General features: G+C 40.9%; 2 long non-coding RNA genes across 2 annotated transcripts in view; both read left to right on the top strand.

Annotated features, from left to right (window-relative positions):
- The window catches only part of LOC127530285 (uncharacterized), a 239,525-nt gene that overhangs the window by 121,468 nt on the left and 105,508 nt on the right, over positions 1-12,549 (top strand). The window lies entirely within an intron of this gene.
- LOC127530289 (uncharacterized) lies at positions 3,369-10,778 on the top strand. Its single transcript, XR_007936782.1, has 2 exons — positions 3,369-3,582; positions 9,304-10,778. It is a non-coding gene; the product is annotated as an uncharacterized LOC127530289 (long non-coding RNA).

Here is a 12,549-nt window from a genome sequence, read left to right as displayed (position 1 = left end):
ACATAATATATGAAACACTAAAGACAGAATCTCTCTATTTTTATTGTGGACATGTCCTTTAACTGTTCCATAAATGTAATTTCTGCAGAATCTCCAACAGGTTTGTTTCCTGTGTTTTCTCCACATCTTACCTGTCCGACCTCCTGATTGGCTCTGAGCTCCGGCTCGGCCTCCAATCAGGCTGCAGGGATCAATCAGCACCTGGTTTAAAGTTCTTCAGCTGATCAGCTGTGGTTTAATCAGCTGCCTTTTGGTTTTCCTGCTGCTCAGAAGAACATCCAGGGAACTAAAAAAGAGCTTTAACAGAACTTGAACTCTGCAGAACTTTCCCAGAATGTTTTTAGAACTAATAACAGCCTGTCCCTGTCGTCAGCAGTTCTGGTTTCCCGTCTTTCAGTGAGTAAAGTTCACTGTGATCGCAGTTTACTGACGTTTTGTGTCCTCGGTGAATCAGAGGAAAGCAGACCTCCAAAACATCGCAGTTCCTCTCCGTTAGCGAATCATCAGTCAGAGCTGCCACCCAGAGAGGGGGAGGAGGACCAATCAGAGAGCACGATGTTGGGGTTTTAATTACATCACTGACAGACTGATTACTGACACTGACAGACAGACGAAGGGTCTGGACAACTTAACTACACAACTATGGGTGTGTGTGTGTGTGTGTGTGTGTGTGTGTGTGTGTGTGTGTGTGTGTGTGTGTGTGTGTGTGTGTGTGTGAGAGAGAGAGAGAGAGAGAGAGAGAGAGAGAGAGAGAGAGAGAGAGAGAGAGAGAGAGAGAGAGAGAGAGAGACGACAGCAGGGAATAGAGTAAAACTCTGCTGAGTGACTAATAAGTGATTTAAAAATACACACCTCAGTTGATAAATGTGTGTTACTCTGTGTGTGTGTGTTTGTACCTTTTTGTCAACATGCGTGTGTGTCTGTATATTTGTTTGAATCTGTGTATGCATGTCTGTGCGTGTGTGTCTCTGTGTGTTTATATGTGTGTATTTCTATATGTCAGTGTATGTCTGTGTGTGTGTGTGTGTGTGTGTGTGTGTGTGTGTGTGTGTGTGTACCTGTATGCATGCAAGTGAGTGTGTAAGTCTGTGTTTGTTTGTCCAGGTGTGTGTGTGAGTGTGTGTCTTTGTTTTTGTGTGTGTGAGTGTCTATGCTTATGTTTGTCTGTGTGTGTCCATGTGTGTGTGCTCATATGTGTTTGTGTCAGTGTGTGAGACTGTGTTTGCAACTGTGTGTGTGTGTTTGTGCATGTGTGTAACTGTATCTATGCATGTCTGAGTGTGAATGTATGTCTGTGTTTTTGTGTGTCAGTGTGTGTGCACACATGCATGTATGTGTAAGTGTGTGTGTGTGTACATGTGTGTGTTTATGAATCTGTGTGTGTTTGTTTGTCCAGGTGTGGGTGTGTGAGTATGTCTACGCTTATGTTTGTCTGTGTGTGTCCATATGTGTGTGTGTCTGTTTGTATCTTTGTGTTTCAGTATTTGTGTGTGTGTGTTCATGTGTGTGTGTGTGTGTGTGTGTGTGTGTGTGTGTGTGTGTGTGTGTGTGTGTGTGTGTGTGTGTGTGTGGTGCACCTGGACTTTGAGTAAAGTGTTTCTCTCCACATCTGTGTACGTTTCAGCTTCAGGGTCACTGCAAAGGTCCTTCATGTCACTGCAGCTGAAAACAAACACGCAACAGACACACAATCACAGCCTTGTCAGGGTTCTGGTTCTGGTCACATGACTGTCATTACTGGGAGCTAAGTGGTTAAATCATGACTCAAAACCTGAGCAGAAGTATGTGTGGAGGAGAGAAAGTGAGGCCTTTAACCCCAAGAACACCAAACCTACCATCAAGCATGGAGGTGGCAGTATTATGCTCAGGAACTTTCTAGAAGAGCTTCTGGACTGGTTTCAGACCGGATGTTGGATCGGTCTTGGACTGTTTTAGGAATAGTTTAGGTTTGGTTTTGCCCTGATTTTGTACTGCTTTTTGACATTTTTAGGACTGGTTTCAGACTATTCTGACTGGTTCTGAACATTTTTTGAACTGGCGTAGATTTGATTTAGGTCCTGGTTTTAGACCTTTTTAGGACTGGTTTCAGACTGTATGTTGAACTGGTTCTGGACTTTGTTTGGACTGGTTCATGTTTGTTTTCAGTCTTTGTTCTCCTGGTTTTGGATGGGATTTAAAGTTGGTTTAGGATTGATTTTACTCTGGATCTGGTCCTGGATAAGGACTGGTTTCAGACTGTCTTGGTCGGGTCTTGGACTTATTTTTAGGAGTAGTTTGTTTTTGGTTTTCGTCCTGATTTTATACTGGTTTTTGACTTTTTTCAGAATTGTTCCAGGCTGTTTTGTAAAACTGGTTTTAGTTTTGGCTTTGGACTGGTTTCAGACTGGATTCTGACTTCTGAACATTTTTTGGACTGGTTTCGCTTTGATTCTGACCCTGGTTTTAGACCATTTTAGGACTGGTTTCAGAATGTCTTGGACAGGTGTTTAAAACCCTGAGAACACCCAAACGACCATCAAGCATGGTGGTGGCAGTATCATGTACCAACTAGAAGAGCTTTTGGACTGATTTCAGAATGTATGTTGGACTGGTTTTGGACTTTCTTTGGACTGGTTTGTGTTTGGTTTCAGTCTTGGTTCTCCTGGTTTTGGAGGATATATTTTACTCTAGATCTGGTCCTGGATGAGGACTGGTTTCAGATTGTCTTAGACTTTTTCTTGGAGTAGTTTAGATTTAGTAAGTTTTGGTCCCAACAGTAGACTGAAAAACCTAAAAAAAAGAAGATGTCTAGGACCCAACAACACTTCCATTACTGAAGATGTTGCACCAGTCCATCTATCCATCTCAAGATAATTAAACTCCTTCACTTGTTGCAGCAACTCAGTCCAATCCAGAGGAAAAATCTATGGGTTTCCGTCTTCAGACTTGGATGTTCTGTCTCAGATTGCGACTACAAACTGCTTTCAGTAGGCTGATGAAACCAACAGAATCACATCATCTGCAAAAAAACACAGATTTGACTGAGGACACCCTCTTCAATGAACCCCACAAACTTTAATTCTTGAATCCTCAGTAAAAACACACTTGAGTTTTAGTGTCTTATCTGCAGCAAACAGTGAATGAAACCAGCTGCCTGATCTCACGCACTGAATGACTCAATGCAGCTGCTTTTCATTCAGTTTTCACTCCTGAACGTCCGACTACTGAAAGAAACCCTGCTGTTTCCGTGAGTAGACGTGACATCCTTAAATAATGGATCGACTGCACTGAGCAGCAAACATGCAAACACTCGGGGTTGCTGCCCTCCACAACCTCGCTGACCTCCTCCTCCTCCTCCTCCTCCTCCTTCGACGTCTCCGGTGCAGCGAGGCGAAGGACGAGCAGAGACGAGGCGGGAAGTGAAAGGAAAAAAGAGGCTGTCTAAGTAGCTTAAGTGTTTTTTGTCTTCATCTGTAGGGGATCAAAGCTGGCTGCTGTTTCGAGAGCTGACTCCCTCCTAAGGAGGATTAGTAGGAAGCAAATTTGGCCAGGACAGAGCTGAGGAGGAAGACGAGGAGGAGGAAGGTTCCCATGCCAGCACAGGTGGGTAAGGAGGCTAAACGACACCTCATTTGGAAAATATCCTGTGAAGTATTCTGGGATTATGATTTCCCCGTGCACAAACCTTTCTTTTCATGTCGGGGGAAGCCCTCGGAGCGCCATCAGGCCGATGAACCGGCAGGTAGAAGTAGAATCTGCAGAGTTGAACAAGTCCACAGTGACCGACATCACTCTGCTGCTGAGTCAGAGTTCCTGCAGTTCAGAGTTCACTTATTTAGTATTAGACACCCAAAGCTAAGTTCTGTAAAATATGCTGGCTCAATTTTGAGGATTTCCCGTTTTCATACCTGGAACTTTTACTATTTCCAATCACAAAAATACCTGTGGAGCCATTTTAAGGGTTCACCATCTCCAGAAGTAAAACTCCAACAGCCATGAAATTCAGTGAGAACACAGAAAGAATAGTTTATAGCAGAACATAATGACTGAATGGATCCAACAGTGGGCATTTTTTTAAAATACTGGCCATTGAAAATGGTGCAAAGTGCAATTTTTTTAAACCAGAAAGGTGTGGTGTCCCCAGAAAGTTCCTCTAAGTGTTTATATATGGATGGAACCATATTTCCCACTAAAAATAAAGACTTTGGTCGACATTTCACCAACTTTTAGGCTCTAATATCAGTAGAATTTAATATATGGTAAGCTTATCAAGAAAAGGTTCTAGTTTTTAGATGTTTTGATGTGAAAGCAGTCCAAAATGACACAAAAAGTCAAAAATAATTTAAACATAGTCTGCAATGATTGAAAATTTGTCAAAAAAAGCCCTAAATATGCCGAGAATAACTCAACATTTGGCCAAAACAAGAAAAAAAATTGTCCAATATGGCTTGAAACCTGACCAAAGTTACTCAGATTTGTGTAAAATCACATGAAACTGTTGCAAAATGACAACGGATAATTATTGGCCCCTAAAAATGAAAAAAAGGAAGATTTTCAAATTTCATCAGGTTTTGAGGCCCAAAAGTCTTTTTGTTTTTTTTGCTACTTTTGACTTTAAAACTGTCTACAGTGACTCAAACTTGTACAAAATGACTTTCCAGAATTATTTACAGAATTACAGAAACTGTCCAAAATTACCAAATATTATCTAAAATAACCCAAAATTTATCCAAAAGGTCTCAAAATTGCCATTAAATGGCAATGACAAATATAACTATCAACTGAGGGATGGTATTAGAGCCCAATGAAGTTCCTGTAAGTGTATATAAATGGTTGGATCCATGTTTTGACTAAAATATAGTCTTTTGTTGACATTTCACCAACATTTGAGGCTCTCAGATTAGTAAAATTTGATGTGTTAAAGTTTGACCAGACAAGGTTCCAGTTTTTAGATGTTTAGACTAAATGTTGATGTGGACTCATTGGTAGGAAACAGAAACTGGAGTTCATAGAGGTCTAGGCCTTCATAGAGCTCTAGATGTTCACAGAGGTCGAGGTGTCCACAGAGGTCCAGGTGTCCACAGAGGTCCAGGTGTCCACAGAGGTCCAGGTGTCCACAGAGGTCCAGGTGTTCAGAGAGGTTTAGATGTTCAGAGAGGTTTAGATATTCAGAGAGGTCTAGGTGTCCACAGAGGTCTAGGTGTCCACAGAGGTCTAGGTGTCCACAGAGGTCTAGGTGTCCACAGAGGTCTAGGTGTCCACAGAGGTCCAGGTGTTCAGAGAGGTCCAGGTGTTCAGAGAGGTCTAGGTGTTCAGAGAGGTCTAGGTGTTCACGGAGGTCTAGGTGTTCACGGAGGTCTAGGTGTTCACGGAGGTCTAGGTGTTCACGGAGGTCTAGGTGTTCACGGAGGTCTAGGTGTTCACGGAGGTCTAGGTGTTCACGGAGGTCTAGATGTTCATGGAGGTCTTTATGTTCATAGAGGTCTTTATGTTCATAGAGGTTTAGATGTTCATAGAGGTCTTTATGTTCATAGAGGTCTTTATGTTCATAGAGGTTTAGATGTTCATAGAGGTTTAGATGTTCATAGAGGTCTCGATGTTCAAAGACGTCTAGGTGTTAGAGTGTTAGATGTGCTGCTTCATGTTGACTCCATGTGGGAATTTAACAACATGAGCCTAATTTCCCTCTACAGAACTGAACATATTAGACTCAGTCCTCTCATTTTGTCAGAAGGAAGACACAAAAACACACAAGACGCACTAGAAAAATCACAAAAAGACTTAACACTGTTGGATGTTTCAAGCTGTAACTTCACAGGTACAAAAAGTCCAAAGTAGGGATTTTCTGAGGTGTGAATTCTGTCTGAATTCTGGTGAAATGTCCATCAAAGTCTGTATTTGCAGTTAAAAAGATGGACACATGCATGATTTTGCACTTTACTCCTATTTTTAAGGCTGAATAAAGGTGGATGTATTCAATCATTCTGATCTACTATAAAGTATTCACTCTGTGTCTTCACCACATTTCATGGCTGTGGGAGTTTGATTTCTGGAGATACTGAACCTTAAAAACAGCTTCACTGGAACAAAAAAAAAAAATCAAAATAGGGAATTTCTGAGGTATGAAAATGTGTGAAATTCCCCAAATTCAGACGAAATGTTTTGCAGAACTGAGTTTTTGGCTTCAATGAATGCATTCATGAAGACTGAACTAAATCTGAGATGCTGCAGAAACAGATTTCCAGAAGTTTATTGGAATCTGTCAACATTTTCCCTTCTGTCTTTCAACAACAGAGAGAAACTGACCCATCGGTTGGTTTCTGGGTCCTGCAGCAGCTCTGTCTCCGTCTCCATGCCTATATTAGGTGTCCTCTTTAATATCAAACAGAAATAGAGCTGCAGCTGTCCGGCCCACCTGGCCCACCGTCTCACCACACAGGTGACTCTGCCATCAACACCAGCGCTAACCGGGTCGCACTCCGCTGTTTCTACGACGACGTGTTCCCGTCAGGCATGGCTGACGGATGCCACAAGTACTTTTCATTAATAGTGCTGTTGTGACATTTCCGTGGCCCGAGCCTCGACATGCTGCCAGAACCCGACAGAGACCCGACCTTGTCACAATCACAACAACAGGGATGTGTTTAGTGTCTGGTCCAGCATGTGGCAGCCGGTGTTCAGACTGCTGGATCACTCTGGGACAGGCAGCCCAGCCGGGGGCCTCTAGCGGCCCCAGATGGGTGGAGCAGAACTGGGTCAGGTTCAGAACACAAAACTGGACGTCCCGACCTCAAATGCACAGAATGTGAGCTCAGATTTAATTCAATTTCTGTCATGACGCAGGAAGCGTGTTGGGAAATACTCTGGTTTTTGCTTTTTATTGTTGGGATTTCCAGGAGAATGTCACCCCAACTTTAGCTCAGCTGAAGGAAACAGCTAACCTGAATTTAAGTTCAACAAATCCAAGCTTTCTTTCTGTAAACTCAGCAAAACCTGAACTCCAGTCAGAGTTGGTTGGTTTTAACCCTTCTGTGCATTAATAACCAGATTTTTGATCCTTTTGTGCATTATTATGTGGGTTTTTTTTTATGCTTTTCAGCATAAATATGCAGGTTTTTGATAGTTTTCTGCATTAGTATCCAAGTTTTTTTTAAATACTTTTTTGCATGAATATCCAGGTTGTTTATAGTTTAATGCCTTAATATCCAATTTTTTTTTAACTTTTCTGTATCAGTGTCTAAGTCTTACACTTTCGTGCATTAATATCCAAGTTTTGATAGTTTTATGCATTAATATATCGGTTTTTGATGCTTTTCAGCATAAATATCCAGTTTTTAAAAACATTTTGCAGTAATAATCTGTTTTTTTAAATTTTCTGAATTAATGTCCAGGTTTTTGGTAGTTTTCTGCATTAATATCATTTTTTAATACTTTTCTGCCTTAATATGTGAGTTTTTATTACTTTTCAGCATAAATGTCCTGTCTTTTAAAACATTTCTGTATTAATATGAAGGTTTTTGAAACTTTTCAGCATTAATAACCAGTTTTTTTATACATTTATGGCTTAATATCCAAGTTTTTGATACTTTTATGCATTAATATGCATTTTTTTCATATTTTCCTCCATTAATAGCCTATTTTTTTGACAATTTGGTCCAATAAAATCCATGTTCTTGACACTTCTGAGTGTAAATATCTTAAGGAACAGGTTGTTATAATGGAGATATGTGAGGAATCTAGAAATACATTGCGATAAAAACTGCTGCTAATGATGAGAGAGGTTCTAGCATGATGTTTCTGAGTTAAGTCAACATTGAACAGAGTTTCTATCTGCAGCTGCTCGTATCCGGATCAAGCAGTCCTAACTTGCAGCTTTATGTTAATCCGTGGTGACAGTAAAGGTTACGTCCTGCTGATGTGTCTGACATCCGTGTTTAGGCGTCCTAAATTTGGAAAACAGACTGTAGTTAACGTGATTTATGGATGACTTGTACATAAAACAACAACGGCTACAGCAGTAAAAAGCTGCGGGTCCCAGAACGACACTTACAGCACAACTGGAAAAAGCTGTAAACAAAAGTACGTGAAGACCGAGTGTCGAAATGTCTTCAACCGAAACCAAACATGGCGTCATTTCTGCAGGCATATTCTCAGTGTTTATGTGTGAGCTGCTAAACAAACACCTTAGCTCACCGTATAGAGGTTATTTAGACACACCTGGACAGATTTTTTACAAAGACTCAATATCTGAACAATTGGAGATCAAGACGGCTAAATGACGCTGGACAAGTTCAGTTTTTGTCTGACGGTGCGTTCAGTTTCTACTCACAATTAACTGATGACACGTTATTTGACTGAACGTCACTGAACGTGTAGAACATGCTTTTAAACACCACTAGAACCTCCATTATGCTAAGCTAACTGCTAACTGTAGCTTCATCTTAAACAACTAAAAAAAAAAAAGTAAATCTATTTCTATAGTTTTTTTAAAATACATTTTAAATAAATAAATAAAACAATAACGGAAGTAATTTTAAAAAAAGTTTTTCTTGATTTTTTTAAGGGTTTTCTTTCACAATAAAAGCTTGCCACTGAATTTTGTTTTCTTAGGGAGGAAAAAACTAAAATAAAACACCTAAACAGAAATAAGTACAGTAAAAAGCAGTAAAAAAAAAAAAAAAGACTAGACAAGCCTACAATGCAATAACAAAAGAAGAAAAAATAAAATTAAAGACAAGGAAAGAAATTTAATTGATTTAAAAAAAATCTGAAAAGAAAACATAAAAAACAATATTAGTTTAATTAATTTAATATGGCAATAATAAAAATCTGTATGCAAGTAGACCAGATTAAAATGTGTAAAAGAACAGACAATAAATAAAAGCAATTGGAAAATAAAAATGCTGAAAATAAAACTGAAAAATAATTCATAATAGTTTAATTACTTTAATAAAATCACCAATTAAAAGTCTAAAACTGCAGATCTTTGCTTTCCAAAATATAACAGTTAAATATGACAACAATAGTAAAAAATGAAGCTGTTGAAGACTAGAAATGCATAAATTAATTGATAAATAAATAAAATTGATCAAAAGCCAGAATGAATGTGTTTGCACTTAAAAGTATCTATTTTCCACTGCTCAGGTCTTTCTATGAGCAAAACAGCCCAAAAAGAATAAAATACAATAAATTAGTGCAGAAAAACCATTTTAGAACAACATTAAAGGTTTGTTTGGTTAAAGCTGAGGAAGGCTCAGACTTTTTTTATTATTATTTAACCTGTGCTGAAGTGGGTTTTGCAGCAGACTTCCTTTATGTTTTCAGGTTTGTTGCTGCCTGAGCAGGACGACCAACATGTTCTGAGCTGCTTCACTCCTTCTTCTACACAAACACGTCACACTGTCATCACTCCATCCTTCAAATACCTCGGGGCCTCCAGTCGGGCCCCTCAGGAGCAGGAACAGAAACCACACTTTCCTGGATGGACTGAGGTAAATCTGCAGCGTTACAGACCTCAGATTGTGACATCAGGTTCATTTTACAGCCTGTAAGGAAGTTCTCTCTCACACGGCTGCTTTTTCTTCTTCTCTGCTGTAATTGAAGCTCTCATAATGGATCTAACAGCCTCTCCAGATGTGCTCTCCTGCCTGAAGGTGGTCCTGTGGTTCTCTGCCAGGTGAGACTCACCTGGAGGTCCCTGACATGCCTCCTAATTACCTCCAGCTTTCATCTACCTGCAGCTTCTGATTCTCACACAGAAGAGTTGGTCTGAGCTTCACATGTAGAGTTCAGCTGCGGAAACTTTCACTCCTCTGACCTGGAACTAGTGGAATTAAAGACCAGAGAAATAATTTATCCTCAGGTTGATCAAAAACTGAAGAACTTCCAGAAAAATGAGCCGTTCCCAGATGGTTCTTGGTAGGTTCTTAGGGAAGTTCCTTGATGGTTCCTGGTACATTCCTGGGTAGTTCCTTGAGGATTCGTTCAAAGTTCTTGAAATGTTCCTGATGGACTGACCTTCATGATGGACTTCTTGTAGGTTCCTGAGTAGTTCCTAGATGGTTCCTTGAGGATACATTCAAAGTTCTTGCAGTTTTCTGGACCAACTGACCTTCAGTTCTTATAATAATGGACTGTTGTTTCTCTTAGCTGACTGGTTCTTGCCATAATATGGATTCTAACGGTTGTCAAATAGGGCTGTTAACTGTGGACCAACCTGACTTCTGATGGACCAACCCCATTAACCCTTACAAGGCCATGTTTCTGGAGAAGTACATATACTAAAACATATACTCAAACCACCTAATCCATAAAAATATCGATCAAGTTTTGCGAGGTCGCATTGTCGTAGACGTTCGCCATATTGAATTTCGGCCGGTACGCGGCCCCGATAAGAGCTTCGTAATTACGGTGTGAACGAGTATACCTGGTCCCGGCTTTTTAAGGGTTAAGAAGGACAAAATCCCACTAATGAACCTCGACAAGGAACACCTGTGAAGTGAAACCATTTCAGGTTCTTCCTCATGAAGCTCATCCAGAGAATGCAAAGTGTGTTTAAAGCAGGAATCAAAGCAAAGAATCTAAAATATAAAACATGTTTTGACTTATTCCACTCTTTTTGTTTTCTACATAATTCCATCTGTGTATATTCATAGTTTTGATGTCTTCAGTGAGAATCGTTAATGTAAATATTCATAAAAAATAAAGAAAAACCATTAAATGAGAAGGTGTGTCCAGACTTTGGACTGGTAGTGTAGATTTCTTGTGCTGTGGGATGAATAAATGGCTGAATGAATAAAGAGTGATTTCATGTTTTTGTCATTTCTCTGCTGTTTCCAGCTGGAAACACTCACCATGGTGCTGAGTGCTTATTCCACTTCTAATCTGTCTTGTAGCATTAAAGACACAGCTCTCGGACATGTTAACAAGGTACAAATCTGGATTTTTACAAGAGGAGGGTCTTTAAAGTGTCACTGCTCGTCAGCGTCTCCACATATTGGAGAGGTTACATCGGACTATTAACACTTTAGCTCAAAAAATGCTTTAAAAACTCAAATAAACATTCTTAACCTGACAATCGCACTTCGTTGAGCTTCAAAAAAACGGACAAATCCACTCGTTAAATGGGGCTAACGGTGGGATTAGAGGACAAATCGACTCCAAACCGTGAATGAATCTTCATCATGAAGCATCCTCAACCTGCACGGCCACAAAAAGCAACATTTCTGCGGCGCTAACCTTCCCCAGATGTTCAGGGTGTGGACCAGGAGGTGCAGCGGTGAGACATTAAAGTGCTGTTGAAAGGAAGGAGTGGAGCTGGGGGAGGCTTTATGGAGTTCTAAGTTTTTTGATAGGCATGTTAATAACTTTTAGAAATGATTGTTTCAGAAGTTTATGCATAATTTCATATGTTTTATGAGCCATAAGGGCAGAAATTCATATGAAAAGAGCTTTAATTCCCAAAATGAGCCATGTTAATTCACATATGGGGAAAAAATTGCAGAAATTCGGCTTTTGTTTTCACTTTTTCAGGTTGAGGGAAGCTGGAGGGGGCTAGTGGAGGCTAATGAGGATAGCTGAAGCTAGTGGATGCTAGAGGAGACGAATGGAGGTTAATGGAGCTAGTAGAGGCTCGTGGAGGCTAGTGGAACCTAATGGAGGCCAGTGGAGGCTAATGAGGATAGCTGAAGCTAGTGGAGGCTAGTAGAGGCTAAAGCAGACTAATGAGGTTAGTGGAGGCTAGTGGAAGTTAGTAGAGAATATTGGTAGCTAGTAGAGGCTAGAGGACACTAGTGGAGGCTGGAGGAGGCCAGTGAAGGCTAATGAGGATAGCTGACGCTAGTGGATGCTAGAGAAGACGAATGGAGGTTAGTGGAGGCTAGTGGAAGCTGGAAGAGGCTAGTGGATGCTAATGGAGGCTGGAGGAGGCCAATGGAGGCTAATGAAGATAGCTGAAGCTAATGGAGGCTAGTAGAGGGCAGTAGAGGATAGAGGACGCTAGTGGAAGTTAGTAGAGACTAGTGGTAGCTGGTAGAGGCTAGAGGAGACTAGTGGAGGCTAAAGGAGAGTAGTAGAGGCTAATGGAGGCTCATGAAGGTTAGAGGAGACTAGTGGAGGTTAGTGGAGGCTAAAAGACTAGTGGAGGCTAGAAGAAACTAGTAGAGGCTAATTAAGGTCAGTGTAGGCTAATGGAGGCTTGTGAAGGATAGTGAAAGCTCATGGTGGATAGTTGATGCTAGTGGAGGCTAGTTGAGGGTAGCAAAGGCTAGTGGAGGCTAGCGGGGTCTAATGGAAGCCAGTGGGGGCTAATGTAGGCTAGAAGGCTGCTAGTGGAAAATGGATGGTGGATAATGGAGGCTAGTGGAGGTGAATGGAGGCTGGAGGAGGATAGTGCAGGCTACAGGAAACTAGCGGAGGAGACTAAAGGAGACTAGTGGAGGAGGGTGTGTGAGAGGAGAAGGAGGAAGGCAGTAGAAGGGGTCTCTGCTGTCTGGGTGTTGGACCTCAGGGAAGGACAGAATTATTGGACGAGCGTCTGTCAGGAAATCAATCCGGATCGCTGGGAGGCAG

This window comes from Acanthochromis polyacanthus, chromosome 16, assembly GCF_021347895.1.
Source record: "Acanthochromis polyacanthus isolate Apoly-LR-REF ecotype Palm Island chromosome 16, KAUST_Apoly_ChrSc, whole genome shotgun sequence".
NCBI lineage: Eukaryota > Metazoa > Chordata > Actinopteri > Pomacentridae > Acanthochromis > Acanthochromis polyacanthus.
Note: the sequence above shows the minus strand (reverse complement) of the source record. Positions and strands in the feature narration are given on the sequence as shown.